Here is a 14,711-nt window from a genome sequence, read left to right as displayed (position 1 = left end):
GTTACTATAGTGTAAAGATATATTTGGCCTCGACTGTATGAATGGAGTTTAAGGTGTAGATGACTGTGCCATTAGGCTGTGAGTTTCTAGATTAGAACTTAGTCTAAAATCTAGAAAGCTTGATAGTTATTAGTCTGTGATAATGTAATATTCCATAAAGTTTGGTTTTAAATTATGTCTCTCTACAACGTTCTAGACATTGACTGAAATCTCGATTAGTTTCTTCTTAGGAATGTTCTAATATTGTAAATTATTTGATTAGTAGAAAATATATATATATATATATATATATATATATATATATAATTTCATCGGTGTCTACATACAGGCTGTTCCGTAGTATTAAATCGGAAATCAGTCATTTTTCCGTTAATACTGTGGCGTTTGGTTCGTGTATAATATACCTATAATTTATAACTTCCTTTAGTACCGATATTATAGGTACCAGAGTCAAACGCTGGTTCTAAAGTACCGATAATATACGAGTTTACAGCGTTCTAGTACCGGTATTTTTGACATCGGTTTTGTACCGAAACTTTTGATACCGCTTTTAAGCCTTGTCTGAGACAGACAGACAGCGAAGGCTAGGGATAAACCGGAAATAGGCCATAAACCGCCTACATACTACGAAATAGCCAAATTGTGGAATCTCGATTTACATAGAATAGATCTGATAATTGAGTACCTACTTATACTCATAAAGTATGAAAACGTGATATACTCATACAGTTAGGTCCTACGTTACTTGACGGTGTTTGCACGGAGCGGGTGGCCGCCTGTTGAACAATAGTATGAGCAGCGCTAACTGCGCCCGCGCAGTGCACCCGCGCCAGCAGGGCTACTACGAAACTCAAAACTCGAAGTTCGTGTCTGACACTTGTACTATTTAATACGAGAGCGAGAGGGACCGCACGACACGAACTTCGAATTTCGAGTTTCGTAGTAGCCCTGCAGCTAGCGTAGGCCCATAAAATCATAAATATAAGTACAATACCAATACGTCAAAAATATCTATACACCTTTAAAGCGTGTCACACACTAAGCAGATACGATAAGATATCTGTATCTGAACGTATATCTGTCAATATCGCTCCCTATACAATTCAATGAGCTAACACACACAGTGCAGATAACTTATATTTTATTGTGAAGTATCTGTGGACACCGACCTGTATCGAAAGATGGTAAAGATATTATCTGCGTATATAAATTGATCTGTGTATAATATCTGCCGATATAAATATGGTATAGTGTATAGTATTTTATCTGCAGATAGATACAGGGTTGATGTGAGAGCCCCGCTGCACGCGAGTAAATCTAGAAGAGATAAACACGAAAACATCCTGTATAAACAATCCGCATCAAAAAACAAGTCTACTCAGTTTGAGTTTGAAGGATTTAGACTGAATGTATCGTCTCGTATATTATCGTATCTGCGTAGTGTGTGATAGTTTCAGATCATTAAGTTATTATACGCAGATAAAATATTATCGTATCTGCGTAGTGTGTGACACGCTTAAGGTGCGGCCACATGCAGTCGCTCGTCGTTCGATTGATAGATAGATAGATAGATAGATAGATAGAAACTTTAATCGTCATAACAAAATAACATGGCTCTATACACGTTTTTGATAAAAAACAAAGGAATAAACATTAAGAAGACAAAACCAGGTTAACAATCATACACTGCACTGATTGCAGCGAGAACCCCCATTTTGAAGGTGATTTTGAATTTCCCGCGACTCAAAAAAGTAGTGTCAAGTCGCCGCGTCGAGCAGCAGCGATAAGATGGCTTCTTGCAGGAATGATCTTGGCCTTGGAAGCTGTCTTAATCTCATTTAGTAGCATTCGTGGCAGTGGTACAAATAAAAGAAATAGAGTTAATGACAAAAAAAACAGTGTTTTTGCCGAAATTGAAGAGATATTTTTTTTCCAGCGATAAAGCTCAACATTTTCAGCTTTATCATGTTTATGGGCGGTGGTGATCTTACCATCAGGAGACCCACTTGCTCGTTTGCCAAACAATCGAATAAAAAAATGTCACGTGATTTGACACTGGAAACGAGCGTCGAGCGATTTCATGTGGCCGCGGCCTTATGCCACCAACTATAAGGTCGATGCTTGTATAAATATGTTTGACGCTATGGCTGTAAAGATATTTATGGCCACGACTGTACCAATTATGATCTGTTTGATATGTGTTTATTATTATTTAGAACAAATCTTTATTTTGAATGATTTTACTAGAATTTAGCTTTAGCGTATATTGTTATTTACTGTTGAAAATAAATGTTACTTTTATAATCTCTCTATTTTATTTGCAACACTGTTGCGTCTAAGCGGATTCGATGAAGTTTGGTATGTACCTAGTTATGTGGATGTCTGGAGTATTACAAAGGGTCATTTAATAAATAGAATAAGGGGCTGTTTCACCATCCATTGACTAGCGTTAACCGAAGGTATAATGTGATGCCGTCTCCGTCTATTCGAACAAAACAAATAGAGACGGCATCACACCTAACAGCCAGTTAACACTAATCAATGGATGGTGAAACAGCCCCTAAAAGATGAAAATCATAACTAAAATACGACTAGAGAAACACGACAGTACACGACATAAAGCTACAAGATTTAGTGGAAAAAGATTTTTCAAAGGCCATACAAATCAACCTCATGTGAATGTATTTCCAGAACAGTACAGGTCCAACTAAAAAAAGGTATATTAGGTACAATAAAATGAAATAAGCTAAAACTATAATAAATCTAAAAATGGACCCTGCGGCATGGTACCAAAGATGCTGGCAGCATTTCCCCGCTGGATCGCAAGACTGATGCGTTGAGCGAGGAAACTGCCAGCTATTCGGTCTCAGCTCTTTGATAGATCTTTGAAGAGACTCAGAGCGCCAGGGCCCCACGGACCAAGGGTCTCGACGCCGAAAGGTACAAAATCATATTCGGCACCGAGACCACTGTATTCTCCTGCTTTGGCAGTTTCTGCCATTTCTGCTGCTGCTGCTGCTGCCCTTATTGATGTTTGGTGGAGATGAGACGTGAATGTTATAAAGACTGACATGGAAAAACTTCTCTCACTTAAAGTATAAGCGCCTATTATTTTGTTTTAGCAAAGTTACTAATCCTACGATAATGTTAATAGCAATGCTACTTTAAAGAAACTTCAGGCGGTTATGGGTGTTTCATAAAAAAACTTGAATACTTCTTAGGTTTGTGCTTGATCAAAATGAGTAACGGCGGTTATCGCATTCACTGCCGTTGACGTATACCTATATGCGTTTTCGGAACTTCACCAAGTGCCGCTGTCATAATTATTTATACATGTTGAACGCACATGTGCGTCGATGGCACCTGTGGAGGTCAGTGAATGCGTTATACGGACAGACGTGTGAGTAGCAGCAATTGAGCTGCGTTTGGGCCCTTTGGTTACGGAACCCTGAATAGTTATTGCTGTGGTGGCAGTTTGAAAAAGACGTGTTAGGCTGAAAACCAGCGCCGAGGCCTCGCGGCTCGCTGCCCGTAATTTTTATTTTATTCGACTGGATGGGAAACGACCAAGTGGGTCTCCTGATGGTAAGAGATCACCATCGCCCATAAACATCTGCAACACCAGGGGTATTGCAGATGCGTTGCCAACCTAGAGGTCTAAGATGGTACGTTTACCCCACATGACTCAGTGCCTGATTGACCGCTCAGACTAAATCCGAACATGCGCCTCCTGCGACAATAACTCCTCATAATCTAAAATGACCTCTGTTTTTCTCACAATCCACCTATCCCACTATCGCACTCTCGCCTGTGTCAAACGCAAGTATTTTTCCAAAATTACCAGACATTCAGTGGCGTAGCTACCAAGGGGCTAGGCGGGGCAGTGCCCCGGGGCCCTCAAGCTCAGGGGGCCCTCGAAATTCTGCTTTATAGCTGATGATAAAGTTGCTTAGCATTTTTAAAGTAGGTATTTGTATTATATATAATGATTTTACTTCAAAAAACCTTACCAGTTTTGATAGCAGTGGGCCCCATTTTTTTATTTGCCCTAAAGTAAAGCTGAGAGCCGCGCCGGCCGCCCTCTTGGTCCTTACGCCCTAGCCTGTAGGTAAATCAGGCCCTGATAACTCTACATTGATTCTGGTAGAAATATATGTATATTTTTTTAATCTCACTAATATTATAAATGCGAAAGTTTGTAAGTCTGTTAGTTTGTTTGCTTCTCCGGGACTCAAATTATCTGTATACCGAATTTCATCTACATCGGTTCTGTGCTTCAGACGGGATGATTCTTGTGATTGGTTTTTTGGAGTCTTTTTGTATTTTTTTTATTTCAACTCCAAATTTGTTACTTTGACGGGTATCCCGTGAAACCATATCGAAAATAGAAACTGAGACATGGATGCACAGAAAAACCAGAAAAAGAGACCAGCGCTGGGAATCGAACCCAGGTCCTCAGCAATCCGTGCTGCGTGCTATAACCCCTACACCACCGCTGGACAGGAATCTAGACACGAATTTTTCCTATGTATATGGGATGTTTCTTCTTCTTCGTCGTCTATCCTATTATGATAGGATAGTCTTTATCCCGGAAAATTGCATAGTTCTCGCAGGATAGCAATAAAAGAGTTCTGCTCGGACGTAGTACCGGGTAACGGCTAGTCGGGTCATAAATGCCGACATAAAGTTCCGAGGTAACAACATAAAAAAATACAACAGAACTGATAACCTCCTTTTTTGAAGTCGGTTAACAAAGTAGGACACTTCAGCAAAGCCATAAAATGGTTACGGTAGGCCGGAAAGATTATTTATGACAGTACGCAACTGTTTAACTTCTGCGTTGACGTGAAGATGAAATTTTTAATACTTATAAGTAGACAATTATTTGACTCTCTTCCAGTAGTCCGATCCACTTGAAATTTAGAAAGAGAAAGAAATATACATATATTCACAACACAGCAATAGACAGCACTACACAAGACACAACAATATTATTAAGTAAATTTGGTAAACTTATCTGGTGACAATACAATAATCTGATAGTGACATCCTGGTAGTCCGGCCAGGATCGTCTCCACAGGACGGAACTCTTCAACGGTTAATGGCATCGCAATGGCTTATGCCATTGCGATGCCATTAACCGTTTGGTACTTATTCAAATGTAATTTGGGTGACAATACAAGTACAGTCTCCATTGCTCTCTGTGCAACACGGAGTTTCTCTGCAGACTTCTCTCGCTCGGGGAATGCTCGGGATAACTGTCATGCATCGGAAAAGGAATGAGTGGATCAGACGAGTCACTAAAGTTCGGGACGTGGTGAAGAGATCGAGAGGAATAAGTGGAGAAGGGCAGGGCACATTGCCAGATGAACCACGATCGTTGGGCGAGGCGAACACTGGAGTGGAGACCTCGTGAAAACACTCGCAGTAGAGGGAGACCACCAATGAGGTGGAAGGACGATATCTGCCGACAGGCGGGTGGAGGATGGATGCATATGGCTGTCGATCGCCAGGCGTGGAGAAATGGAGAGGAGGCCTATGTCCGAAGACGGACGAATTAAGGGCTGCTATGGATGGATGGACAAGTACAGTCAACAAAAACTACAGTCAGCAAAAAAAACCTTGTATTAAAATTTTTTTTTTTACTAAAAACTTATTTTCGCGAGTGCCACTTGTTAATAAATATTCAAGTATTAAATTGTTTCTTCAAAAGTACCTATTTATGAATTAGCACTACATTGTGTTGAATTAGCAAGAAAAAGTAGCTAATTACTTAATGCCACTTTTTATACAACGACTGGCAATATTAAATCCATAGAAAGACATAGAACAAATGAGAATACAGCCGCGATGCGATAAATTAGTCTCAGTCACTTAGTTGTCTAACGAGGTTAAAACACTCGTTTAGCCTTCATTGTCCAATTCCACAATTGCTTACAATCTTTCTCTACAATTTTTCTTTCATAAAGCTACCACATGCAGTCGGTCGTCGCTCGATTGCAGCGATAAATCTGGTCACGTGGCCCCATTTTGAATGTGATTTTGAATTTCCCGCGACTCGAAGAAGTAGCGTCAAGTCGCCGCGTCGAGCAGCAGCGACAAGATGGCTGCTTGCAGGAATGATCATGGTCTTGGAAGCTGATTTCTTAATCTCATTTAGTAGCAGTCGTGGCAGTGGTACAAATAAAAGATATTGGAGTGAATGAAAAAAAATAACAGTGTTTTTGCCGAAATTGAAGAGGTTTTTTTTTCAAACTCCAACTCAAACCCACAACATTTATTGACAACAAAAACGCACTACATACATACATAAAATCACGCCTCTTTCCCAACGGGGTAGGCAGAGACTACATCCTTCTACTTGCTACGATTCTGGCATACAACTCTCGCTTCCTCTACATTCATCAATCTTTTCATTCATGCACGTCGGTTTAGAGTACTCCTGACCCGACCTTTCTTCAGAACGTCCCCGATTTGATCGTGGTACGTTCGTCTAGGCCTTCCTCTCCCAACGTTCCCATTCACGCTCGTCTTATAGATCTGCTTAGTCAATCTGTTTTCATTCATTCTCTCAACATGCCCAAACCATCCAAGCATCCCTTTCTCAATCCGTGTGACTATACCTTCATTTACACCACAGCGTTCCCTTATCGCACTATTTCTAATTCTGTCACTCAATTTCACACCTAACATACTTCTTAACGCTCTCATTTCTACCGCATTTATTCTACTTTGATGCCTTTCTTTCCTGCCACACCCAACTTTCACTTCCATACATGAGTGTTGGTACCAGCACCCCTCTATGCACAGCCAGACGAGCTCTTTTGGAGATTTTCTGGCTATTCATAAAGGTGTGCAACGCTCCATTCACTACGTTACCAGCCTTTACTCTCCTTTCAATATCACTTTCACACTTTCCATCCCTAGTAAACATAGATCCCAGGTACACATATTCATTCACTTGCTCCAAGTTTTCGTCACCAATCCGGACAACACACAAACACACTACGTCACAACAAAAACACAGTAAAAACATAAATAGGCGAAGAGAGGAAAATTAGAGACGTTGTGCTGTAGTGTGATGCCAAAAGGACCAGCGATTTTTCTTCCAGCGATAAAGCTCATCATTTTCAGCTTTATCGCTATGTCATGTGACCAAAGTTCGTGTCGCACCGTCCCTTTCACTCGCGTATTAAATGACATAAGCGTCAGCGGGACAGCAACATACGAAGTTCGAGTTTTGCAGTCGTGGTATTAGGGCCAGCAGGGCTACTACGAAACTCGAAACTGGAAGTTCGTGTCGTGCGGTCCCTCTGACACTTATACTATTTGATACGAGAGCGAGAGGGACGGTACGATACGAACTACGAGTTTCGAGTTTCATAGTAGCCCTGCTGATTTGACGTTAAAAACGAGCGTCGAGCGATTTGCATGTGGCCGCGCCTTTAAGCTTAGGCTGCGTTTTACCCGGAGATGTTCGAGGATGTACACGAGGAATGTGTTTTTCATGAACCAATAGAAACGCTTCATTTACCTCGCCTCGCTACGCTCAGCTGCTTCCACTAGACTAGAGCTATGCTGTGGGGGGATAGGTAAATGAAGCGCCTGCAATTTATATGCATTAATATCTGCCACAGCGGAGCGTGCAAAAATGGTTCTCTATCGTTTGCCCGAATTTCATATGCCCGAATGTATCGTTTTCTAGAATTTTCATTTGCCATAAAGTAATTTATTTCTGAAGTAGTACTTCAGAGTTGATATTAAACTAACGTAACCTAACTTCTGCATTCTATATGATGACATTAAAAAAACCCTGAAAACAGCACGGTTCTATATATTTTATGGCACACGTTGGTATGGCAAATGAAATTCGGGCAAATAAAATTCGAGCAAGTAAAGGTAAACGTGCAAAAATATCCGACAGGTCCTACTGGCACCACCGGCCCTACAAATAGAGTATTATCAGATAGGTATTTATGCACGCTTTGTGGTGTCGGATATTGGTGCCGGTGATTGTACCATCAGCTAAATAAGGTGCTCTATCAATACCTACTGTACTGAATTTTTCGTATACATTGTTCATTATCATCCTAGCAAATATATGTCGCACTGCTGGGCACAGGCCGCCTCTCGCAATGAGAGGGCTTGGGCCGTAGTTCCCACGCGGGCCCAGTGCGGATTGGGAACTTCACACACACCATTGAATTGCTTCGCTGGTTTGTGCAGGTTTCCTCACGATGTTTTCCTGCACCGTAAAGCTCGTGGTAAATTTCAAATGTAATTTTGCACATGAAAGGTGGTAGGGCCTTGTGCAAGTAGGATCTTGCTCGCTAATCCTGCCGTGAAGCAGCAGTGCTTGCACTGTTGCGTTTCGGCGTGGAGACTAAGACAGCCGGTGAAATTACTGGCACGTGAGGTATTCCATCTTAGGCCTCTAGGTTGGCAACGCATCTGCAATACGCGGGTTGTTGGTCGATATTTTTATGGTACGGTTTTAAGGTGTATTAATCTAAACTTTGTTTTCACTCCCGTAATAACAGACTTTGAAAGCCACACTTAAAAACCTCACGCAACAGTGCGCCATCTAGTGAGACAAAAAACGATAGCCCTCATTGAACCTTACACGCTCCTCCTCGGCGCGCTCGTCGTCGCACCTAACTCCGATTGATTGAATCAGACTTCATTTGGCCAAAAATCAGTTGTAATCAAATTGCCCAACGATCATGTAGCAATATTCATGATCCGGGCAATATGATAAATAATGAAGTTTAGATAATAATTATCACATTGCCCGGTATAGCTTGTCATTATTCATAATGCCCGGGCATTATAAATAATGCCCTTATTAATCACTTGGTCACTAACATATACATTGTTACAGGTACTTAGGTACCATACCATGCATAACATTAGTCATACAATACATAGTTAGCTATCATACCATATATATTGCTGTAAACACAATCATCCTAGATTTTTTATTGCCACTTCGTTCGTGACTTTCGTTCACTAAGTAAAGTGTCCACGTTCGATTAGACATTGTAAGAAAATAATTAGGTACAGTTATATTGTAACGGATAACTCACGTCTTAAACCGAGTTTAGCTCGACATGTTTCGGGCTATTTCGTAGCCCTTCTTCTCAGGAGCACGCGACTCGGCGGCTGCCGCAACACGCACACTACGCGCCACCGCTCTGCTCGCGCGACTACTTGAGGTAAGTACTTTAAAAATATACGCTGTGTACGACACAATGAACGAGTATCTATAGATGACTCTTCTCTGTTGTTAGTACTTATGGAAGGTGGTGATCATTTCCCATCAGATGACCCGCTTGCTCGTTTGTCTCCCTCTTATAATAAAAAAAAAGAACAAAAAGGGTTCATGAAAAAGTCAAAATTCTAAGATACTTCCAGTTGACTACTAGAATTGAAATTTTGTATGAGTCTGTACCCATTTAAAATGATCTCACATTGAGTACACTTTGCTTAAAAGATGGGCTCTGCTAATACTGACCATTCATGGATATCTAGGTACTTACAAATTTGTACAGAATCCTTGTTGTACAAGTCCGACTTGCACTTGGCTAGTTTTTAGGATTCCGTACCCACAGGGTGCCAACGGAACACTATTACTGAGACTCTGGTGTCTGTCTGTCTATCTGTCACAGGGCTTTATCAATGCTTGTTATAGATAATGTCTAATGTTGTATAGATAAATGGTACGGAACCCTTCGTGCGCGGGTTTTTTTAGTGGTTGTGTGTGTTTGCACGTGTTGCAGTTTAGATACTGAAACGATTTATTATGTTAATTTAATTTTTATGTATGCATAAATAATTGAAGGAATAATCCTTAATAAAAAAAATGATTCGATGGCGGCCTCTCCCAGCCTCTGTCAGTAGAAATCTAAAAAAAAATGCCAACTGGCATCTACGAATATTCAGTGTTAGCAGAGCCTTGCTCTTATGCAAAATGTACGCAGTAAGTATGTTTTGTCATTTTAGTTTGGTAAGATACAAACAAAGACTTAAAAATTAAGTAAAAAAAGAAGAATCAGAGACAAGAATAAGGTCCGGTTAAACCTTATGCTTTAAAGTTCCGTTTTGGACAAGTCTACCATTGACTCGAGAAACAGATTGGCGCCCGGTACAGTCAGCGATAAAATTAAGTAACTGTGCCTCTAGTCTATGGTAGAGTCATTTTAGGATAATTTCGACGACCGGATGGCCAAGTGGTTAGAGAACCTGACTACGAAGCTTGAGGTCCCGGGTTCGATTCCCGGCCGGGGCAGATATTTGTATGAATAATACGAATGTTTGTTCTCGGGTCTTGAATGTTTAATATGTATTTAAGTATGTATTTATCTATATAATTATATTTATCCGTTGCTTAGTACCCATAACACAAGCTTTGCTAAGCTTACTTTGGGACTAGGTCAATTGGTGTGAATTGTCCCGTGATATTTATTTATTTATTTATTTTATTTTATTTCTGTCTCAGAAAGAGATGGCGATTGCGATCGCAAACGTCATAGCATTAGACAATACAGCCATACAGCCACAGGAAGGGACTAAAATCAAGGCACAGAGAGGCAGTATGTCAGGCCAAGGTCAAAATAACCTAACCAACAAAAACTTGGAAAACACTTGTCACTTCAAAGTTCAATATCTCAAAAACGGCTAAACCGATTTTGATGAAATATGTCTAAGAACCATCGCTCGAAAAAAACCGCATTCAAATCGGTCCACCCGTGTAAGAGCTACGGTGCCACAGACAGACACACAGACACACATAGCGGTCAAACTTACAACACCCCTCTTTTTGCGTCGGGGGTTAAAAAACGAACGACACTGCAGTATATTAAATACATTGACCCGGATAAGTCACGTCTTAAATCGAGTTTAGCTCGACATGTTTCGGAGCCCTTCGTCTTCGGAGCAACGCGACTCAGCGGCTGCTGCAACACGCGCACTGCAGTCCACGTGTTGCAGCAGCCGCGCGCTCTGAAGACGAAGGGCTACGGATTAGCCCGAAACATGTCGAGCTAAACTCGATTTAAGACGTGAGTTATCTGAGTCAATATATTTAATATGAGTGAGTCTCACGGTAGTTTCATGTTCAAGACACTGCAGTATATTTACACGAAAGCACTATTCCAAGTACTAGAATTTTCAGGCACTATTTCCACTCCCAGATTTGACGCACACAACACAAACGAGGCAAGCTAGAAGATTGTAAAATTTAGGCGTTCCGGTGGAGAGTTGTTATGACCACGCCACTGAACTTGCAGTTCTTACCTGTTCACAAACACTGCACTATTCGTTATCGCGCACGTGCGGTGGCGGTCGCGGGTACACTGGCTGCGTGTGCGCAGCCGCGAGCGGCGAGAGCGCTGCGGCCTAGCGGACAAGCGGTAGCGGCCCAATACGGTGTTTGACAACTAAGTACTGAATTTGCCATGTTTATATATTATTATGAAAATTTAGAAAAACAGACAGTGTTTAGCGAAGAGAAAACATAAATCGGTTGAAAATTGTATTTATAATGATTTCAATAAAAATCTATATACCTGTCTCTTTCGCAAATAGCGACATCTATTGTCCGGGTGAGCTGTTAGTCCCGATGGGGTGCTGAAAGTTTCTCGATGAGAGCTAAAGCATAGATGTCGCTAGTGTCGCTGCTTAAGTGACTAAATAAGAAACAAACAAGCTGAGATATGTAGTGCATAGGAGAAATTTGTGTCTGTACCCTTGTCTAGTGGTGGTGTAGCGGTATAGCACGCAGCACGGAATGAGGACCAGGCTTCGATTCCCAGCGCCGGTCTCTTTTTCTGGTTTTTCTGTGCATCTATGTTTCAGTTTGTATTTTCGATAGGCATTGTGAAGTTTTAATTTATAAAACAGAAAAAATAGTCAAATAGCGTATTGTTTTATTTATAAGTAAGTTTTATCTCTGTGGTACCTATTTGCTGTATGCTTACTATTGTGGTGTATAAAAATGAGTCATTGTATTGTATGGTACGGTATTGTACCTCTTTTACCTCATACATAAGTAAGCAGACTGGTAGGGGGCAAATTATTTCCATAACTTAATTAGGTCCTGGTGCTTCCCTGGCTGTTGCAGCGGCTCGCTCGCTTTGCTCGCTCGGCTCGCGTGTTGTGTCACTTGCACCTAACACTCCTCGTTTCATCGTCATCGAACCTAACTGCAGGGCTACTACGAAACTCGATACTCGAAGTTCGTGTCGTGCGGTCCCTCTGACACTTATACTATTTAATACGAGAGCGAGAGGGACGGTACGATACGAACTTCGAGTTTCGTAGTAGCACTGCTGTCCGGAATCTAAATTAACAGTAAAAGTGATGACATTACGGGAACCTCTTTGAAGTAGGAAATACTTGGCCCCTTCTAGAAATGGTTATGTACGGGAAACAAGGTTAAGTTCAGGATCAAAACAACCGACTAACATCAGTTGGGAATGATTGCAAATTTCAACTTTTCGAAACAAACTCAAAAAACCTTTTTAGACTCATATTTGACCGGTCTCTAGAAGTGAATTAAGTATCCAGGTTTTGCAGGTGGTAGGACCTTGTGCAAGGTCCGCCCGGATTGCTACCACCATCTTGCTCGCTAATCCTGCCGTGAAGCAGCAGTGCTTGCACTGTTGTGTTTCGGCGTGGAGAGTAAGACAGCCGGTGAAATTACTAGCACTAGAGGTATCCCATCTTAGGCCTCTAGGTTGGCAACGCATCTGCAATACCCCTGTTGTTGCAGATGTTTATGGGCGGTGGTGATCTCTTACCATCAGGAGACCCACTTGCTCGTTTGTCATCCAGTCGAATAAAAAAAAAACAATTTTTGGAAAAAGTTGCAGTTACGTCATTTTTGATATTGAACTTTGAAGTGACAAAGTCGGGGGTTTTCCAAGTTTTATTGGTTAGGTTAGGTTATTTATATTTTAAATAGACAATTGAGCTTACCACTGCTGGGCAACGGCATCTCTTCGTCTTTACGCCACTATCGAAATATCAAGAATATCCTGCCAGATAGCCTGCAGTAGATAGCGATTTGGGCCCATCGTTGTAGGTTCATTTGGAAGACATGAACAGCCCCATCCCCAGCTCATCAGTTCAGCTAATCTCGGACTACTTATAGGTACATATTCATCCTGCTTCATGGCATAGGTAAGATTCAGAATGAGAGCGCTTGGGCCGTTGTTCCCATTAGGACCCAGTGCAGATCGGGAACTTCACTCACATTCATCTTACTTATGCATGCATTGAATTATCAATAGAAAACGTCGTAATGTTTTATTTATTACACAAATGCCAAGGAAGAAATTTGCATTAAAATCGTCAAAGTTTACAGAAGTAAAGTTTAAAATAAAATCAACCATGACACTGGCAAGGCAAGCATAAATAATCGATGCGAAAAACGCTGCCGCCTATGATAGCAGATTTCTTAAACGCTTACACTTGTAACTTGAAGTTCTTAGTGGAACCGTTACATAAACTTGAGATGCTCGGAAATACTAGCTTGTTGACTTAAATAGTTTCTACTTTGATAAAGTTCACAAAAAAAACAGGCCAAGAGCGTGTCGGACACGCCCAAGATAGGGTTCCGTAGCCATTACAAAACAAACTACCAATAATTCTCAAGCAATCTTAGCCGCTATAATTTTCCTTGTAAATTTGATATATTTACTACCACTCTGAATTTTTTCAAAATTTTCGACCCAACACTGAGATTGTAGAGAGGGGGGGAGGACGCTCGATTTTAAAGTTAAATATTTCGCAAACAGATCACTGAATAGAAAAATTGTCTTAGCAACCCCCCAATGGTTTTAAAAAACCTGTCCAACGATACCCCACAATATAGGGTTAGCCGAGAAAAAAAACTCACCCCTATTTACGTCTATGGGAAGTACTGTGAAAAATATTTTTTTTATTGTACCACATTGTCGGCGTGACTGATATTTATATTAATAATTTCGTACCGGTCTACCGTAGACTCGAACCAAATGCACATCAAATTGAAGAGCGTAAAAAAATAGTCAATCCGAGTCGACAACTTGTAGTCGGAAAATTCGGATTATCGAGTATTTTCAATATAAACTTGAGGAAATTACTGACTGCGGAACCCTAAAAAGCATTAGCACATAAAGTGCCCGATAAAGAATAACGTCGTAAAGAGTAACGCCGCCGAGTGGAGTTTAGTCATTTGCAAAATTGTAACGATTCACACAACAAAAGTACCAGGACAACATCCTATAGTAAGAGGTTTGTCCGAAAAGTCTATTTTTGGATAATAAGTATTTTCATATTATGCTCTCGGCGAATACTTTTTTTTAATTAATGTCTGCTGTCGAATGGGACAATTATGCCAGCGTCAAGGTTGAGAGCTATAAATGATCTGAGCCGAGATTTTTTTTTACAAATTACGGCGCTGTGCTGTCAAATGACCAGTAGGGTTAGTTCGGGGTACAGCTACAACAACAACAAAAATTGTTAACCGAATAGACTTTAGCTAAGGATAGTAAATAGGTATGTATGTACATAAACAAACGAATCAATGAGGTGTCAATATCGTCGGTGATACTGCAATACCGCGTAAGTAGCTTTTTCCATAAGGTATAATTTTCACTGTCAGAACAGTAGTAACATTGTACTGATCTGACAGTGAAAATTATACCTTATGGAAAATGCTAGTTACG

This window comes from Choristoneura fumiferana, chromosome 9 (genome assembly GCF_025370935.1).
Source record: "Choristoneura fumiferana chromosome 9, NRCan_CFum_1, whole genome shotgun sequence".
Classification (NCBI taxonomy): domain Eukaryota; kingdom Metazoa; phylum Arthropoda; class Insecta; order Lepidoptera; family Tortricidae; genus Choristoneura; species Choristoneura fumiferana.
The sequence above is the reverse complement of the archived record's forward strand: the minus strand, read 5'-3'. Positions refer to the sequence as shown.